Source organism: Pituophis catenifer, unplaced genomic scaffold (genome assembly GCF_029215685.1).
Source record: "Pituophis catenifer annectens isolate HBS135680 unplaced genomic scaffold, rPitCat1.0.hap2 SCAF_17, whole genome shotgun sequence".
Classification (NCBI taxonomy): domain Eukaryota; kingdom Metazoa; phylum Chordata; class Lepidosauria; order Squamata; family Colubridae; genus Pituophis; species Pituophis catenifer.
The window spans coordinates 12,018,832-12,034,743 of record NW_027256897.1 but is presented as its reverse complement, the minus strand read 5'-3'; the positions used below and the strand labels follow the sequence as shown (position 1 = coordinate 12,034,743).

Below are 15,912 nucleotides of genomic sequence, written 5' to 3'. Positions count from 1 at the left end.
TCTGCACTTTCCCTTGGTCCTGGGGATGGCCTGGCTTCGGGCGCACGACCCTCAGGTGGCGTGGTCGAGAAACGCCATCTCGTTCCCGAGCCTGCAGTGTGTCGACCACCTTCGCCACACCTGCGCCGGCCAGGACGTCTCTGCCCCAAACGTCTCCTTGCCTCCGGAGCTGACGCCCTTCGCCGACGTGTTCAGCGAGAAGGAGGCGGACCGCTTGCCCCCGCACCGACCCTACGACTGTGCGGTGGACCTAATGCCCAACGCGCCCCTGCCCTCGGGACGCCTGTACTCCATGTCGGAGCCCGAGCTGGCTGCCTTACGGGACTTTCTGGAAAAGAACCTGGCCCGTGGGTTCATCCGGCCTTCGACCTCCCCGCTCTCGGCCCCGGTCCTCTTCGTTAAAAAGAAGACGGGGGACTTGCGCCTGTGTTGCGACTACTGGCGCTTGAACGCCATCACAGTGCGAAATCGCTACCCCCTGCCGCTGATCCCGGAGCTGATGGAGAGGTTGCGGGAGGCCTCGATCTTCACTAAGCTCGATCTCCGAGGGGCTTACAACCTGGTGCGCGTGAGAGAGGGGGACGAGTGGAAGACGGCGTTCGGCACGTGGTACGGACACTTCGAGTATACCGTCATGCCGTTCGGGTTGACCAACGCCCCCGCGGTCTTCCAGCACTTGATGAACGATGTGTTCCGGGACATGCTGGATCGGTTCGTGGTGATCTACTTGGATGACATTTTGATCTATTCCCGGACCCCGGAAAGTCACCTCCAGCATGTCCGCCAGGTCCTGCAGCGCCTGCGGGAGCACCAGCTCTATGCGAAGTTGGAGAAATGCTACTTCTTCCAGACTTCCATAGAGTTCCTCGGGCACATCATCACCCCCGAGGGCATCGCGATGGACCCGCACAAGGTGGAGGCCTTGCGCAGTTGGGAACCCCCGCGTCGGGTGAAGGACGTCCAGCGTCTGTTGGGATTCGCCAACTACTATCGGACCTTCATCCCGGGCTTCGCCACCCTGACCTTGCCGTTGACCCAGCTCCTTCGGAAGAAGGTCCCGTTCCAGTGGGGGCCCCCGCAGCAGCAGGCCTTCGAGGTCCTCAAGCAGGCCTTCCTCACGGAGCCAGTCCTGAGGCACCCCAATCCACACCGTCCGTTCGTGGTGGAGACGGACGCGTCCAACGTGGCGATTGGGGCGGTGCTGCTACAGGCTCCGGTGGATGGCGGCACTCTTTTTCCCTGCGCATACTACTCCCGGAAACTCAACCCTTCCGAGCGCAACTACACCATCTGGGAAAAGGAGTTGCTGGCCATCAAGGCCGCGTTCGAGGCTTGGCGACATCACCTCGAGGGGGCCCGACACCAGGTGGAGGTGCGGACGGACCATCGGAACCTGGAGCACCTCACCACGGCACGGAAGTTGAACCAGCGGCAGATCCGGTGGTCGTTGTTTTTCGCCCGGTTCAACTTCCACGTCACCTACATTCCGAGCAACCTCAACCAGAGGGCGGACGCGCTATCCCGTAAGCCGGAATACTTTTGCCCCAAGGACTCCCTTCCCCCCCGGACGGTGCTGCCAGCGGACTCCTTGGCCGCGGTCCAGGAACCGGTGGACCTGCGGGCTCAGGTGCTGGAAGCGCAGCGACGGGACGACTGGTCGCAGCAGCGGAGAGCGGACGTCGGCCCCGCGTCCCCATGGACCGTGGAGGAGGGCTTGCTCAGACATCGGGGTCGGCTGTATGTGCCCACGAGTCCGCTCCGAGCCCTCGTCATGAACCAGTGTCATGACAACCCCGCGGCGGGGCACTTCGGCTTCTTTAAGACTTTGAACCTGGTGACACGGACTTTTTGGTGGCCTCGGGTACGGCACGACGTGCACGCCTACGTGACGTCCTGTGTGACGTGCCGACAGGCCAAAGCCGCGTCCGGCCCCCCTCCTGGACTCCTCCAGCCGCTGCCGACACCGGAGAGACCGTGGGGAGCCATCTCCATGGACTTCCTGACAGACCTGCCCCTGTCCGCTACGTACACGACCGTCCTCGTGGTGGTGGATGCACTCACGAAGATGGCACATTTCATCCCGTGCCGCGGCCTGCCCTCGGCCCGCACCACGGCTCGCCTGTTCCTGCAACATATCTTCCGCCTCCACGGCCTGCCGGACCGGGTGGTTTCGGACCGCGGGGCCCAGTTCACGGCCCGCTTCTGGAAAAGCCTGATGGCCGCGCTGGAGGTGCAGGTGTGCCTGTCGTCGTCGCACCATCCGGAGACTGACGGGGGCACGGAGAAGGTCATCGGCATACTGGAGCAGTACCTCCGCTGTTTTGTCAACCAGCAGCAGGACAACTGGGCCGAGTACCTTCCCCTGGCGGAGTTCGCCTTTAATAACTCCCAACACACCTCCACCTAGATGACCCCGTTCCATGCCAACGTCGGATACCATCCACGGCTTTTCCCGTTGACCATCATGGACTCCCCTGTTCCCGAGACCCGGGACTTCCTCTCAGAGCTGCAGGCGGTGCAGCAACTGGTGCGGCGGCAGCTGATCCGGGCGAAAGAGGATTATAAACGGTTCGCCGATCGCGCCCGCCGGGCGACGCCACCGCTGGAAGTAAGAGATCGGGTGTGGTTGTCCACAAAACACCTCCCCACGGACTGGCCGGTACGGAAACTGGCCCAACGCTTTATCGGTCCCTTCCCTATCGAGGCGGTCATCAATCCAGTGGCCTACCGGTTGACTCTACCCCGCTCCATGCGGCTCCACCCTGTTTTTCATCGGTCCCTCCTGGTCCCTGAGGCCCCCGCGAGCCATCTCCGCCGCCCGCCGACGCCTGCCCCCCCAGCCGCAGCCGACGAGGACGACGCCTCGACGTACGAGGTGGACAGTATCCGGGACTCCCGTTGGCTGAAGGGGCGCTTCCAATACCTCATCGCCTGGAAGGGGTACGGGCCCGAGGATTTCACCTGGGTGGACGCGTCTGCCGTTCAGGCCCCTGACCTGGTGCGGGCTTTCCACGAACAGTTCCCGTCCCGACCCCATCCCGACCGTCAGACCCGGGGGAAGGGCCCTGCGGTGGGGGATAGTGTTGTGGCCCCGCCCTCTGAGCCTGTCCCATCGGAGGAAGAAAGCTCCGAGCATGAGGAAGAGGAGTCAGCCAGGCCTCCCTCTCCAGGCCCCTCCCCTCTGGCATTGTCTCAAGTGCCGGCCGAGGGAGAGGAGACAGCTGATTCGAGTCAAAGTGATAATGACACATCATTCCTGGACGCACGCCTCCGAAGGCGTGATAAACGTTTGCAGCAGCTTGGGAGGCGTGCTAGGGATTAGAACTGAGTCACTGGACCACACCCCAGAGACCACACCCCAGAGACTATATAATAGAGAGTGGTGGTCAAGGATCTTTTGTGACGAACAAAGCAAAACCTTGGAGTCACTAAAGCCTCGTCCGGAACTGCTGGGAGAAATATTATTTCTGTTTGGACTTTCTTGAACGTTCGTATCTTATCTGTCTGTTTGTGAAAATAAAGTAACTTGGCAGACGGTGTGTCTATCGCTGCCAAGTCGGAGATAAGAACTGAGTGCGTTCCAAAGTGTTTCCTTAACCCTCGACTGGCTGTGTGTGTGTGTGTGGGGACGGGGACAGATCATACTCATTCGGCTGGAAGAAGCCTCTGCAAACCAGGGCCGGTCGTCTGCGGACAAAGCACCCTCCCATAAATCGTGAGTATGGAGGCAGAATTGCCAGGTACCCCGACATGATAGCCCTTGAGGCTATACGTCTCTTGGAACCCCTGTTCTCACCGCCTGGAAGAGGCTGTGCACCACGATTTAGCCTGAAACACGGCGACAATCTTTCGTGAGTATGGGGGGAGGTCTTTCCAAGCAGCAGACGCAGTATCTGAGGAGCTTGGTGAGATATCCAAGACTAATATTATTGTTTTTAAAAAAGATAACGGGGAAGTCCTGCCCATGAAAAGAATTTGATTTACCTTCTAAAAAACTTTTGGCAATAAAAGGGCTCTTTAAAAGTCAATATGTGGAAGCAGATGGGAACATGTCCCAACAAACCTCCCCAGCCCTGGAAAAAAATTTTTGCACTCTGGAGATTAGTTATAGAGTGTTTTATGATACATTAAAAAATAAATAAATAAAAGCCTTCAGGACACTGTTAATAGTTCCTTTTCAGACTTTGTTGAGAGATTGCTCTCACGTTAAATCACCCACGCAGACGCACGGCATGAAATTAAACATCAGCTCATTCTGAAGGAGTCAGTTACACCCCCACTAAGCAGAATTTAAAGAAACAGTTAGACAAAAAATAGACCGTAATAACTTGCGGAACTGCACAGGTGCCATGTGCCTTGTTGCAGGAAGAAGGACCCTGATCGGTCGCGCTCGGGATGTCGGCGATTGGCAAATGGACTCCGAGGGGCGGATCCTCCAAAGGAAAAGGCGGAACTAGTGGAGAAAAAAGTGTGTGAAGCCTCCACTTCCGGAAACAAAACGGGCAACGAGGGAAGCTGCCTGAATCGGCGACAGAGAAGCCGGGATGATGCAGGTTGGGCGCAGGGAATGCTGGGAGTTGAAGTCTGGGAGGGTCTCCTGAGGAGGGAGGCTTGGAATCTCGAGGCCTAGTCTTGAGGGCGGGGAGGGAGACGGGAGGCTGGGAAGGAGGCCTTGTCTGCCTTGAGCATGCCTGGGAGGCCCGTGGGAGGCGGGGGCCTGGGTCTGGGCCTGCCCTGCGGGGAAGGGGATGCAGCCGTGACCCTCTTCTCTTTCTCCCCTGCAGGAGGACGGAGGATGGCAACGAATGCAGGAAAGAGGCGCCGCCCGAGAGGAGGAGGAGGAGGAGAGCGTGCCCCGCGGAGCAGCCCTGCCCGGTCCTGGCGCGGCTTCCCGGGGAGATGGTGGGGAAAGGCCAGGGGGCTCCGGGGCTGCAGGAGGGATGAGCCCAGGGGGATCCCGGGAAAGGTGGCTGCCTGGAGGGCGATGTGGGGAGGAGGAAATGGGCGGACACCCTGAGATGGGTCTGGAGGGCGGATGCTCCTTCGGAAGACCCCCAAAGGCCCGAAGGATCCAGGAGGAAGCAAAGGAACATCAGTGCCCGGAATGTGGAAAATCCTTCAAAAGAAACAGAGCTCTTCAAAGGCATCTAAGAATCCACACAGGAGAAAAACCTCATAAGTGTCTGGAGTGTGGAAAGAGCTTCAGTAGGAGAGAACGTCTGCACAGACATCAAAGGATCCATTCAGGAGAGAAACCATATCAGTGCCTGGGGTGTGGAAAGAGCTTCAGTCAGAGAGGAAATCTTTCCGTGCATCAAAGAATCCATTTGAGAGAGAAACGATATCAGTGCCTGGAGTGTGGTGAGAGTTTCAGTCAGAGAAGAAAACTTTCCCAGCATCAAACAATCCATTTAGGAGAAAAAGCACATAAATGCCTGGAGTGTGGAAAGAGCTTCAGTACGAGAGGAAGTCTGCACATACATCAAACGATCCACTCAGGAGAGAAACCGTATCAGTGCCTGGAGTGTGGAAAGAGCTTCAGTCAGAGAGGAAATCTTTCCGTGCATCAAAGAATCCACTGAGGAGAGAAACCGTATCAGTGCCTGGAGTGTGGAGAGAGTTTCAGTCAGAAAAGAAAACTTTCCCAGCATCAAAGAATCCACACAGGAGAAAAACCACATAAGTGTCTGGAGTGTGGAAAGAGCTTCAGTCAGAGGGGACATCTTTATGCACATCAAAGGATCCACACAGGAGAGAAACCACATAAGTGTCTGGAGTGTGGAAAGAGCTTCAGTCAGAGGGGACATCTTTATGCACATCAAAAGATCCACACAGGAGAGAAACCACATAAGTGTCTGGAGTGTGGAAAGAGCTTCAGTTGGAGGAGCATCCTTTATGCACATCAAAGGATCCACACAGGAGAGAAACCACATAAGTGTCTGGAGTGTGGAAATAGCTTCAATCAGAGAGGAAATCTTTCCGTGCATCAAAGGATCCACTCAGGAGAAAAACCACATTAATGCCTGGAGTGTGGAAAGACCTATATTGAGCGTAGTAGCCTCAATCGACACCAAAGAATTCACATGGGAGAAAAATGATAAACACACCTGAGTGTGAGAAGACCTTCAGTCACGGTGTATCTCAGGAATTGAATTGAATTGTATATTTAATTTGGCCAAGTGTAAATAGACACACTAGGAATTCACCTAGTGCATATTCATGATCATTATAATAATTCCAATAAGAGAAATTATTTGTCTTTACTCCAAATGTGTAAAGAAGACAATAAGGGTAAATAATAACTGCCAAATAAGGGACTTTCTCAGGCTGAATAATAAAGGACTGTTTCAATTGTACATGCTAGATTTTTCAACTGGTCTAAATTGTACCTTTTCACAACAGACATGCCATTTCCCATGTGAATGTTCTTTTAATGCAAGACCCATTTCAGTGGTTATGCTTAATATTATGGGATGTTACTGTCCATGTCTCTGATGTAACTGTAACTTGAGCAGGGTGATTTCTTCCATGCAATCAGCTCTTGTTTTTTATTTTTTTTCTACTGTATGGAGTATAAAATGAAACCCAATTCTGTGTCCTGGATTCCCTTTTTTCATTAAGGGAAATCTCTTTGCGACAATATTCTAATAAATTGTCTTTAAATTTACAGTCCCAGACTGTATCTCAGGAATTGAACTGAATTGAATTTTTAATTTCGCCAACTGCGAATAGACACACAAGGAATTTTTCTCCAGTTCACAAGCTCTCAGTGTATGTACAAAGGATCAGAATAATGATATAATTATAACAATTCGAATAAGAGGAATTATTTATTTATCTTTTCTTCAATTAAGTAAAGAAGGGTTAATAATAACTGCCAAATAAGGGACTTTCTCAGGATGAATAATAAAGGACTTTTTCTATTGTCCCTGCCATGATGGATCTGAAATGACAGGTGCTCTTTAATGTTATATTTATAAGCTGCTTAGAAGGTTTCACTTCCATTTTTACTGCTTGCCCTTTCCCCTCACACTTAGAGGCTGATGGTACAGATGCATTTCTTTCCAAAGAATCATACAGTTTGCAGTCTACATATAGTATATTTGAAGAAAAATGGGGAAAAGGAATATTCCTGCCCTTTGCTTTATGAGTTATCTCATGGTTACTGTGAAACTCTGTGGATGTATCAATGCAGTGCATGTTATTTCAGCTTGCGGTGCTTGGATTCATTGAATTAGCTTACCCAAAATGTAAATATTGCAGAATATACAGCTTCATGCTACATAACTAAGCTCCATTTCAACCTGAATAAACTAAATTATTAATGTATCTTAAATGGAAAATTATCTTTATGATTCTTGATGAACAAATCTTTTCTTTTATGTACACTGAGAGCATATGCACCAAGACAAATTCTTTGTATGTCCAATGACACTTGGCCAATAAAAAATTCTATTCGAATTTATTCTAATAGAATAGAATAGAATAGAATAGAATAGAATAGAAATCCCAAGGGGATTTTTACCCCAAAAGCACTTTATTAAAATAAATTTGATAAAAAATAACAAAAAAAATCCCATTTAAATCAAAATTATGATTTTTTTTATTTATTTTTTTTAATCAATTTTTATCCACCCTTATTTCTTCCATGCAATCAACTCTTATTTTGTATTTTTTCCATTGTATTGAGAATAAAAAGAAACCCGATTCTGTGTCCTAGATTCCCTCTTTTCATTAAGGGAAATCTCTTTGCTACAATATTCTTAATAAGTTGCCTTTAAATAGTCATCGGACTCAGTGCCTAATTGAAGCAAGTGTGCTGTGACTGAATCTAGGGCTAATTTGGCCTCCATTGTTGGGGGTGTGAACTGTCCATACCATGTAAGACCCTCCCCAGACATCAGAAACTCTTGTCAGTTCGATTCTCTCAACGGTCTCCTTGTCTTCCAGCAGAAACTGCTAAAGGGACTCTCTAAGGCCAAGGAAGCTTTGTGAGATACGAGCCAGATTCTCAAAGGGCTTCCAGCCTTTCAGCCTTAAACACCCGGCTTTTCCCCAGGCGCTGGGAGGTCAGACAAGGAGAAGGAGGCATGGATTGGTGCCTGGATTTTCTTTGTTTTCATTTTCCATGTTTTTATGTGTTGTATTGTTTTTAAAACAGCTTTTGGGGAGCTGCAGTGAGTTGACTGAATGGTGGGCAGTTAAAAGAATGTTTTAAGTGACTCATTGGGGACCTCTTTGATGCCCCACTAGGTGCAGAGACTGGGTGTCCCCCAGTTGTCAGGATAAAGTCCCCCATTACTAGACTTTCTCATCAGATAAATCGGCGTCCGCCTTCCTTCAAGCAGCCAGAGGGCGCCTGCACAAGTCCCGAGTCCCGCGTAGAGGTGAGGCGGGGGGGGGCTCCCTTTGATCTTTGGGGTCTCCCCTTCGGGGGCCCCTCCTGCATTCTGACAGGCAGAGGTTGAGGGGCCCTTCTGGGACTGGGACTCCCCCCGCATCCAGGCTCCCTCCCTAGGCAAGGTGGGGGGGGAGGTTGGAGGGGCACCCAGGCAGGTAAGAGGCCAAATGGGCATTTTCACCCTTGCAATACAACTCTGGTAAATTGGCTGCAAATAGAGGGAAGATTTCCCAGAGTCCAGGAGCCCTTCAGAAACCAACCCACCTCTTGGAAGGCACCTTCACTCTGATAACTGACAGTAACTGGCAGTTGAGCCTGCATGGGTGAGGTCATGAAGCCCTCAGAATTCCCTCAGAGATGGCAGGCCTCCCTTGGCCTCCTCCCAAAGCTCACCTGCTCCGCCTTTTCCACACCCACCAGTGCCAGGCAAATGTCTGAAGGAGGCGACCAAACCAATCACTCAAGCTGCCCGTTTCTCACAAAAGACAGACTGTTGGATGTAGACTGCCTCTGTCAAGGGAAGCTCCACTCTTTTTTTTTTTTTTGAGAAAAAAACTTCTTTTTATTTTTAAACAAACAATTCATCATTAATCAATCAGTGTAACATCCTGGTACAACATTTATTTAAAAATTTAAACAAAGTTTATCTTTGAACATTTTTGCCAATCTTTCTGGTGACATGTTTTATAGTTGGCACATGTCACTGAAAATAGATTGGCAAAAATGTTCAAAGATAAATCAGCTAAATGTTGGAAATGCCACCAGACATCGGGATCGTACTATTACATGTGGTGGACATGTCCAGAAGCGAGAAATTATTGGGCACAATAATCACAATAATCACAAAAACTGATACAGCAACACATTGATCTTAAACCGGAGCTGTTCCTGTTGGGTATTTTACCGGAGAAATTTAGTAGAGAAAATACATATTTGATTATACATGTAATAAAGGCAGCAAGAATGGTATTTGCACAAAATTGGGAAGCAGAAAAAATTCCTACTAAGGGAGAGCTAATTAAGAAAATATTAGAATGTGCAGAAATGAGTAGATTAATATTAGCAATTAGTGGGAAGGAAGAATCGGAGTGTTACAGCATATGGGGGAAATTTTATCAATGGATAGAGACTGAATAGAGGCAATAGGCAATGTAAAAATAAGAAATATGGGCGAAATATATTTATTTCATACATTAAATTCACAATACATTAAATTCAAATGTAAGAAGAAAGATAATTATGTACTAAGAAAATGATGATACATGTTGAATATGATGGCACAGAAGCTCCACTCATTAATGTAGCTCTGGATAAACTTCCCATCGCACCCTTTGTGTTGCCATGTTGTTTTGTGCTTTTTTCCATCATCCCAGCTGAGCTCCCCCCATTATTTCTGCTTAGGTGAGGCATCTTTTTCTGAATCACAAAATCCAGGACAAAATCCTGTCTCCCTTGAACCACTTCTGCAAAAACAAAATATTGCATAGCTTTGAAGGGAAAAAATAATAAGGATATAATAAATAATACTAGAATATGATATACTGGTATACCAGATTCTGTAACCATTGAGGTTCCTGTAATACATAGATGCCTTTGCATTTGTATCACATATATTATGCCTTTATGTATCTCCTGTAACAAACACATTCTGTTATTAGGCCTCTGTAATGTCTCTGGTATTTGTCAAACATTTGTTCCTGCCATTTGATCTGAACCCATATCAATCTTCTTCCTGATTTTCTTTTTTTTTTTTTTCTTGAAAAAGTTTTAAAACAAACACAATTTCCCCACAACCCTCCCACCCAACCCCCGCACCCCCTCCCCGACTTCCCAGAGCAGATCACAAGGTATTTCTATTGACTTTTAACAATAAACTAAATTGCTTAACCAATCATTAAACTAACACCCCCTAAAAAAAAATTCTTAACCCCCCATATATAAAATCCTACTTCTTAGACATAAAACTTTTAATATCAAGAAATCATTCATAAGCTATTTGATATTTTTTGGTCTGATACTTATTTTGTATATAATCAATCCATCTTCTCCAGTCCTGTATATACCTTTCTTGTGTTTGATCCTTCAAATATGCTGAAATTTTAGCCATTTCAGCTAAGTTAGTTACTTTCAATATCCAGTCATCAATAGTAGGCAAAAAGTCCTTCTTCCAATGTTGTGCTACCAACAATCTTGCTGCTGTTATCAAGTTCAAAATCAGTTTAGTCTCTGCAACTGTACAGTCCGTAGTTATACCCAATAAGAACAACTGTGGAGTAAATTTCAGTCTCTTTTTAAGAATATTCTGCATTCTTCCTGTTTTTCTTGTGCCATCTAAGAGCATGGTAGGCATCTCAGCTGGAACTGCAGACATCATCATCCGAGGGATAATTTACACTTCAGCTCTAACTTACACCTTTGATCTGTTCCCTGCAGCCCAGGGGGCCAAATGAGCAATTGGGAGAACAAAGGAAGAGATAAGGCTAATTGGGAGGCTTCTATTCCTTTGCAGGGCAACAAGGAATACACAAAGCTAAACCAGGAGGCCAGAATTGGGTACTAAGCTGATGTCTCTGTGGGTATAAAGGGACGCCATACCTTCCCCAAGGGGTGCATATCTCCTCGCATGCATTGTATCTGTATGTTCCAGATATTGTCCCACCCACTATTTTGTTTTTGGCCATGAATAAAATCTGCTTTTTTTGCAAGCCTCGTCTTGAGTCTCTCTCTTTGGCATTCTGGTGACTCAAGTATATTTTGGGACCTTACAGCTTAATGATGCTGAACCCCCAAAGCACATGAGCCTTTTTTGGCCAAGTTCCAAATGTTGAGGGATCCAGCAGTTAAAGGGACCCAGAAAGAAACCAACTTGGATCCTATCAAAATTGCATGATTTCCTGCTCCCTTTTTCCCACAATAATGATTTGGAATGAGAGGAAATTCACCAGCAGGATCCATTGGCAGGAGGTTCTCATCCTTAGCTTGATTTTAACTGGAGTTGCTCTGCTTTTGTGCATGAATTCCTAGTTCTTCTACCTAGGAGCAAGAATTATCCTGGATCACACAGAGGCCATGTAGTTGCTTCTTAAAAACAAATTTGTCAGTTATTGAATCCATATAGAGAATTTATTAGAATCCTGGATTTATTTTTGCAAATAAGGCGGAGAAGACATGCAGACATGAAGGATTCTCCGCCCTCTAGGCCCATCTCGGGGTCTCCGCCTGTTTCCTTCTCCCTGCAGCTCCCTCCAGGCAGCCCCCTTTCCCAGGGTCCCGCTTGGCTCATCCCGCCTGCAGCCCTGGAGGTCCAGGCCTATCCCCGCGGTCTCCTGGGGAAGCGGTGCCGGGACTGGGCAGAACAGCTCCGTGGAGCCTCCTCTTCTCTCAGGTGGCGCTTCTTTCCTTCCTCCACCGGGCTCCTCTGTCTTCCTGAAGGGGCAAAAGAGAAGTGGGTCACGGCTTTGTCCCCTTCCCCAGAGGGCAGTTCCAGGTCCGCCTGGGAAGGAAGGCTGAAGCCTCCGCCTCTTCTGGACAGGCCAAGGCTGGCACAGCGTCCACCTCACCGTCTGCCCACCAGACCAGGCCTCGGGCTCCCTTCTCCGGGAGCCTCTCTGACTGTGACTCCCAGCATCCCCTGCGCCCTATCTAAGTCACAGAAGGTCGAATGAGCAGCAGTGAAGCCAATTTAAGAGTTGGCTGAGAGACCATATAGTACAATGATGGCTAACCTTTTTGCCATCGTGTGCCAAATGCGGGGGGGGAGGGGTTCGTGCGAGTATGTGCCCACACCCATAATTCTATGTGGTCCCCCATGCATACACACACGACCCCCCGCTCTCCCCCCTCTTTTGACACATGATGACACAGTGGGCCCAGTAGGGCTGTTTTTCACCCTCCCCAGGCTCGAGACTTTCTAGGAGCCTGGGGAGGGCGAAAATGGCCTTCCCCCCCCCACCCCGGAGTCCTTCCGGAGGCCAGAAATGTCCCATTTGCTGACTTCCGGTGGGACCGGAAGCCCTTTTTTGCTCTCCCCAGGCTCCAGAGCCTTTCTAGGGGAGGGGGGAAAACGGTCTTCCCCACCCCCCCATGCTCCGTAGGCCAAAAACAACCTGCTTCCCTGCTTTCAGTGGGCCCAGAAGGCCCGAAAATCAGCTGGCCTGCGCGGGCATGCGTGCTGGAGCTGAGCTCACGTGCCCACCAATATGGCTCCACGTGCGAGGTAAGAAAGAAAGCCAAGTAAGAAAGACGCAAAGAAAGCAGGAAAAGCCAATCATAAACAGAGGGCGAACATATTAATGAATGGAGATAAAACCCAGATATTTCAGATTCAAAAAGGAGTGAGGCAGGGATGTCCCCTATCCCCCTTACTTTATATTTTGGCGCTAGAGGTGCTACTTAGAAAGATCAGAGCCAATAAAGAAATTAAAGGATTAAAGATTAGGAAGGAAATATTTAAAATGCAAGCTTTTGCAGACAACGTAGCCCTCATAATAGAAGATCCATTAGAAACTGGTTTAAAATTAATGCAGGAAATACAGAACTATGGAGAAGTGGCGGGCCTTAAACTTAATAGGAAAAAAACTAAAATAATAGTGAAAAATATGACAGACACACAAAAAAGGAAGTGGAAGACTTATTAGGCCTCCAGGTAGTTAAGAAAATAAAATATTTAGGAATATGGATCACCGCGAGATTCTCATCACTAAAAGAAGACAATTATACCCCATTACTGTAAAAAATATATCAGGACCTAGAAAGATGGAAAAAGCTAAAACTCTCTCTGATTGGTAAAAGAGCAGCAATCAAAATGAACATCCTACCTAAAATTCTGTATCTATTCCAAAATATTCCGATAACCTTAGATAAAAAATTCTTTCTGGACCTGAACAAACATATTAGAAACTTCTTATGGGAGGGTAAGAAATCGAGGATCTCCCTCAAGATACTGCAAGGAAAAAGAAATTTGGGAGGATTCGGGCTCCCCGATTGGGAAATATACCAAAAGGCGGCGAAAGTAATTTGGATTAAGGTGTGGATCACGTTACGAAATAGGAGAATCCTGACATTAGAAGGACATGACCTATTAGAAGGATAGCACGCTCACCTGTGGGACACAAAGAACAAGAAAAAAATCCTACTTTCACAAACATAAAATTAAGGAGACACTCATACATATGTGGGAGGAAATTAGACAGAGGATTTATACTAAGGTACCTAACTGGCTTTCCATTATGGAAGCGTTGGCGGCCCCAAACAGGAGAGATGACTATAAATTGGGCACGTATAAAGATATTCTTGATGAAAAGGGGAAGCTCAAATCTTTGGATATATTGAGGGACCAGGGTTTTAACTTAGATTGGTGGAATTACTTGCAGATTAATTCAAGATTTCAGAAAGACAGAGACCAATTCGGCATAGAATCTAAGTGTGGAAATTTTGATAAAATTATTTGGGGAGTGGACAAGAAAACGCTAGCAAAAATATATAACTTCTTACTAGATGAGGATAGGGCAGAGATTATAGCAAAAAATCAGCTAAATATCTGGAAAAAAATTTGGGATACAGATTAAATTTTAACGACTGGGAGGTGGCCTGGAATAGGAATTATAAAATGACGAAATCAGCAACATTCAGAGAAAACCATTATAAAATGCTACACAGGTGGTATTTAGCGCCAGCTAGGTTAGCGAAAATGTTTCCAAATCTCTCAGCCACGTGTTGGAAATGTGGACTATTAGGAGAAAAGAAATATGAATGCCCAGAATGTGGAAAATCCTTTAAAAGTAATAGAAATCTGAAAAACCATCTAACGATCCATTCAAGAGAGAAGAAATACGAATGCCCGGAATGTGAAAAATGCTTCAAAACAAATGGATATTTTGAAAACCATCTAAAAAACCACTCAGTTGGAAACCGATATCAATGTCTTGAGTGTGGAAAGAAGTTCAATGGGAGATCAAATCTTGATCAACATCAAAGGATCCATTCGGGAGAGAAACCATACAAATGCCTTGAGTGTGGAAAGAGATTCAATGTGAGGGGAAACCTTTATAGACATCAAAGGATCCACTCAGGAGAGGAATCCAATAAGTGCCTGGAGGGTGGAGGGATCGACAGGAGAGGAAGGAGGCACAAATGCCCCGAATGTGAAAAATCCTTCCAAAAAAAACGGAGATCTTCAAAGGCATCTAACCATCCACACAGGAGAAAGGAAATATCAGTGCCCGGAATGTGAAAAATCTTTCAAAAGAAACGACCATCTTGAAAGTCATTTAAGGATCCACTCAGGAGAGAAACTGAATAAATGCCTGGAGTGTGGAATGAGCTTCAGTCATAAGAGCAGCCTTTATAGACATCAAAGGATCCATTCCAGAGAAAAACCTCATAAATGCTTGGAGTGTGGAAAGTGCTTCAGTGATAGGAGCACCCTTTATACACATCAAAGGATCCATTCGGGGGGGAACCATATAAATGCCTGGAATGTGGAAAGAGTTTTATATACAAGAGAAGCCTTAATAGGCATCAAGGAATCCATTCATTAGAGGAACTAGATATAGTCATGATGTATGAAAAGACATTCAACCACAGTGGAAACTTTTATAAACATCAAAGAATACAGACAGGAGAGAAACCTTATAAGTGCCTAGAATGCAGAAAGAGCTTCAAGTCAGTTGGCAAACCTTTCTAGACATCAGAGGAGCCACACAGGAGAGAAACCTCACAAGTGCCTGGAGTGTGGAAAGAGCTTCAGTGATAGCAGCAACCTTTATAAACATCAAAGGATCCATTCTGGAGAGCAACTAAAGAAATGCCTGGAGGGCGGAGGGTCCTTCGGAAGACCTGGAGATCCCCAAAGGATCCAGGACGGAGGAAAGAAACATCAGTGCCTGGAATGTGGAAAAACCTTCAAAAAAAATGGACATCTTCAGATTCACCTAAGGATCCACACAGGAGAAAAACCTCATAAATGCCTGGAGTGTGGAAGGAGCTTCAGTCAAAGCAGCAGCCTTCATAAACATCAAAGGATCCATTCAAGGGAGGAACCATATAAATGCCTGGAATGTGGAGAGAGTTTTAGATACAAGAGAAGCCTTAATAGGCATCAAAGAATCCATTCATTAGAGGAACCAGATGAAGCCTGATGTATGAAAAGACATTCAATCACAGTGGAAACTTTTATAAACATCAAAAAATCCACACAGGAGAAAAACCACATAAATGCCTGGAGTGTGGAAAGAGCTTCAGTCATAGCAGCACCCTCTATAACCATCAAAGGAGCCACTCAGGAGAAAAACCTCATAAATGCCTGGAGTGTGGAAAGAGTTTCAATAGGAGAGGTTCTCTGTATAGACATCAAATGCTTCACACAAGAGTAAAACCATATCAGTGACTGGAGTATGGAAAGTTTCTGGGAGAGCGGAAGTCTTTATAAGTATCAACGAATCAACATGGGAGAATAACCAGATAGTTAGTACTCGACTTACAGCACTTCATTTAGTGACTGTTCAAAGTTA

The 15,912-nt window shown here is 47.2% G+C and overlaps 3 pseudogenes; 2 read left to right on the top strand and 1 right to left on the bottom strand.

Moving 5' to 3' along the window:
* LOC139325577 (uncharacterized) overlaps positions 1–6,098 on the top strand; it is an 87,283-nt pseudogene extending 81,185 nt beyond the window's left edge.
* Positions 1–15,912, bottom strand: part of LOC139325875 (uncharacterized) — a 181,465-nt pseudogene that overhangs the window by 90,486 nt on the left and 75,067 nt on the right.
* On the top strand, positions 14,091–15,788 carry LOC139325843 (zinc finger protein 420-like; annotated as a pseudogene).